Source organism: Sphaeramia orbicularis, unplaced genomic scaffold (genome assembly GCF_902148855.1).
Source record: "Sphaeramia orbicularis unplaced genomic scaffold, fSphaOr1.1, whole genome shotgun sequence".
In the NCBI taxonomy this organism is placed as follows: domain Eukaryota; kingdom Metazoa; phylum Chordata; class Actinopteri; order Kurtiformes; family Apogonidae; genus Sphaeramia; species Sphaeramia orbicularis.
In genome coordinates, this window is record NW_021941591.1 from 171748 (window position 1) to 176087 (window position 4340).

General features: G+C 46.4%; 1 long non-coding RNA gene across 1 annotated transcript; it reads left to right on the forward strand.

Annotated features, from left to right (window-relative positions):
• Nucleotides 1–1527: 1527 nt before the first annotated feature.
• LOC115416333 (uncharacterized) lies at nt 1528–3359 on the forward strand. The gene is made up of 3 exons (XR_003934955.1): nt 1528–1765; nt 1882–3022; nt 3137–3359. It is a non-coding gene; the product is annotated as an uncharacterized LOC115416333 (long non-coding RNA).
• Nucleotides 3360–4340: the final 981 nt, after the last annotated feature.

A 4340-nucleotide genomic window follows, 5' to 3' on the forward strand; every position in this document is an offset into this window, starting at 1 on the left:
TAAAATTCAAAATCATGTATTAAACAATGATTATAAACAAAATTCACACAAATTCAAACCCACAGTTGAAAACCCACCCCACAGAAAACCCAAAGTCCAAACTCAACAAAATCCACCAACCAAGCAAAAATTCGAACTTAAATCTTCCACAATTTAAACAGTCTTTTGAAAGAAGAAAGTAACAAAAAAAACAGTTCAGTCCATTTAAACAAAAAATTCCATTCCGGGTTTTCAGTTTATCAAAAAGGGGAAAAAAAAAATATTCATTCAGTTCATTTCAGTTCGTTTGAAAAAAAAAAAAACAAGCGCACAGTTCAGTTCAAGGCCTTTTTTTAAAAAAAACGAGAAAGCAGAAAAAAAACTTACTCACAACACTCCAATGGTCGCAGTCAGTCAGTCCGTCAGTCAGTCCAGTCCAGTCAGTTTGTAATCCATTCCGGTTATTTCTGCTGGTTTGCTGGTATGTGAGGGAGACTGTCTTGCTGCAGTGAGATGGATGGATGTGATGCACCAGAGGGAGAAAACGGACGGAGATGAACAAAGTTGTAAACGGGATTAACTGCCGTACTTTTTTGTCTCTACTAACGAGCTGTTGCTCGGACGCTTCCGTGTCATGCCGACTCGAACGCACCGCCGCACTCTCCGAATGCGGATATGGGGGGGGTATTTAAAAACTGCCGCCAACTTCGGGCGAATCAGGTGTCGATGCTGTGGTGACAATTTCCGGCGTGGATCTGGATGCCAACATGCATGTTACAGGGTGTGTGTGTGTTTGGGGCAACTTCCAGGTTGTCACACTCCCTCCCCCCTGAGAGAAGCCTGACGTACGGGGGTGATAGTACGGAGGGCTGTAAGGTGCTCACAGTCCTCCTTTCACACCCTGCCATTTTGTATTTGGGGTAAAGAACCCAGGGAAGTCCTCTTCATCACTCTCTTCCTGAAAGAGTTCGAGGATCCTATTTCTTTGTATCTGGTCCAGTTCCGCCGCAGTGGGATAGCAGGGCTTAAGCTGGGCCATATTTACCACACGGAGGTCCTCTCCTGTGTCCTCCAAGACAACCTCAAAGTTAAGAGGTCCAACTCTCCTGGTCACCCGATAAGGACCTTTCCACCGTGGAGCTAGTTTAGCTGAAAATGACTGTTCAGCTCTGGAAAAAGGGTGAGTACGTAACCAGACACGATCATTGTCTATGAAATTTCCGTCTCGTCTCCCTTTATCGTAATTTTGTTTCTGCCTTTTTCTTGCTTTTTTCAGGTTCCCCATCACAAGTTTCTGAAACTGTGATATTTGATTTGCCGTTGCATATGCTGGGGAATCTGGATCACACAGCTGGGGGCTCAGTTCTATGTCCAGAGGCCCTTTCAATGGGCGGCTGAGGTTAAGTTCAGCGGGGGTGACTCCCGTGGACTCATGCACGGCTGAGTTTAGTGCAAAGCGAAATTCAGGTAGGTATTTATCCCAGTTTTTGTGCTTTCCCTCCACATAAGACGCAATCATGGCTTTGATGTTGCGATTTATTCTTTCAGTTAAATTGGTCTGAGGATGATAAGGCGAGGTCCTCTTTCGTTTGAGGTTCCATCGCTCACAGGTCTCCTCAAAGACAGAAGACATGAACTGTGGGCCCTGGTCGGAGAGGATAAACGTGGGGACACCCCAGCGTGTCAGGATCTCCTTCCTGAGAACCTGGGATACTGTCTCTGCAGTGGCTGTCCTAAGGGGAAACATTTCAACCCATCTGGTGTAGTAATCTACAAAAACAATCAGGTATATGTTGCCATTTGAACTTCGAGGAAAAGGGCCCATTAGATCTACGCCAAGCATTTCCCAGGGTGCATGTATTATAGTTTGTTGGAGTTTACCTGGAGGTTTTCGGGTCTCAGGTTTATGAAGCTGGCAGACCTGACAACAGCGAACATAATTTCTCACATCCAAACTCATTTTTGGCCAGTACACCAGGGCCTGTAGCCGTTTATAGGTTTTATATCTTCCAAGATGGCCAGCTAGAGGGTCATCATGATAATGGTGGAGAAGTTGTTGTCGGAGGGTGGATGGTATGTATATTTGGTAGAGGGTTTTGTGGGGCACCTGTACCACTCTGTACACTTTATCTTCTAAAATGGTGAACTTTGTGGTTGGGGTTTCTGTGACCTCTCCTGTTTCTATTATTTTTTCATACAGATCCTGTATTATAGAGTCCTGCTGCTGTGCTTTCCAGATATCTGCGTCTGTGATGTGTAGGGTTTTGCAAGTGTCTCGCTTGGACCTTAGGACAGCAGCACAGGTGGCAGGTTGGAAAGGACATGGATCATTCACAGGGGCTCGTGATAAAGCATCCGGTACTGTATTGTACTTGCCTTTACGGTATTCCACTGTAAAGGTGAACTCTTGGAGACGCAGTGCCCACCGGATAAGGCGGGTGCTAGGCTTTTGCGTTTTAAAAACCCACACAAGAGAAGAATGATCAGTCACTACAGTAAAAGGTCTGCCTTCCAGGTAATACCTCCACTTCTCCAGGGCCCAGACCACAGCGAGGCACTCCTGTTCGGTGGTAGAGTAGTTTCGCTCTGCCTGATTCAGAGTCCGGCTGGCAAAGGCAAGAACCTGTTCTGTACCCAATCCAGTTTGTTGGGTCAACACAGCCCCCAAGCCAACATCACTGGCATCTGTGTACACAATGAAAGGTAGGCTAAAGTCAGGTTGACCTAGCACAGGTGGAGAAACCAGATGTTGTTTCAGGGCATCAAAAGCGGTTTGACAAGATGATGTCCACAGAAATTTGGTTCCCTTCCGTTTCAAAGCATTAAGCGGTTCTGTTAACTGAGAGAATCGGGGCACAAAGCGATGGTACCAACCAGCCATTCCCAGAAATCTTTGAACCTCTTTGATGTTCTTGGGGACAGGAAAGTCTTGAACGGCCTTTGTTTTCGCAGGATCTACTTCCACCCCAGCAAAGGAAACAATGTGTCCCAGGAACTTAAGTGAAGTTCTGAAGAACTGACTCTTCTTCATGTTAACAGTGAGGTGAGCCTTGCGTAATTGGTCTAGTACTGCTTGGATGTGGAAATGGTGCTGTTCAGGTGTAGGAGAGTAGATTATGATGTCATCTAAGTATACCAAACATATTTTCCTGCGCAGGTCTCCAAGCACAAGCTCCATCAGCCTTTGAAAAGTTGCTGGGGCATTTTTCAGTCCGAATGGCATTACTTTAAACTGATAGAGGCCAATGGGACAGACGAAAGCAGTTTTTTCGCGACTGTCTTTATCCATTTGGACCTGCCAGTAGCCACTGTTGAGATCCAGTGTGGTGAATACTGCAGCTCCAGCCAGGGATTCCAAAATTTCCTGTATGTTTGGTAAGGGGTAGGCATCGGTGTGTGTTGCAGCATTAATCTTTCTGTAGTCCACACAGAACCTTGACTTTGGGGTATTTTTCTTGGGGACCAGGACCACAGGAGCAGCATACGGAGAGGTGGACGGCTCTATGATGTCGTTTGCCAGCATTTCCTGTATGTGTTCTTTTATTACTTGGAGTTTGGCAGGGGATACCCGGTAAGGTTTCTGTTTAATTGGTACTTGATGGCTAAGAAAGAGTTTGTGTTTCAGAACTCCAGTACAACCTAATTTTTCCGTGCAGACATCTGAATTCTCCCTGAGTTGACATAACAGCTGTGTTTTTCCAAAATCATCCAGATCGGCGTCACATGCGGCAGCTTGAAGGAGGTCAAGACATGGAGGCGGTGAGACCAGACTCATTGGAGGAACTGCAGAGTAAAAAGCCAACTGGGGTAGAAGAACAGCATTTGTCGCCACAGCAGATTTTGGTAAGAACTGGTATTTTCTATTTTCGTTGCACTTGAACCAGTAACAGTTCTCAGAGACATCAAACTGCAGGCCAGATAAACATATGTAGTCAAGCCCAACCACAGCACTAAATGCCAGACTGTCAGCAGGCATGATGATACAGGGTGATGTCACGGTTCGGTTTTGTACGGTGAGTTTTAAGTCACTCCATCCTAACGGTTGTCGTCCTCCTCCATCTGCCAGGTATAAAGGTCCTCTGATCCAGGGTTTTAGCACATCCTGCTGACCTTTTACTCCCGTCCACACACTTTCATTGACCAGGGTATATGATGATCCAGTGTCTAAGATGGCGGTTCCCTTCCATGGACCGATGTTCAGGGGTACCATCAACTGGCAGGGAGGCGGACTTTCAGGGAGACATGACTGTGGACTATGTGAGGCTATGCCTCCTGGGTATCCCGAGTGAGTGAGGGAACCCAATGTTGCATGACCTTCTGTTGCATGGGAGGATCTGGCAGCCTGTGGTTGAGGTCTAGAA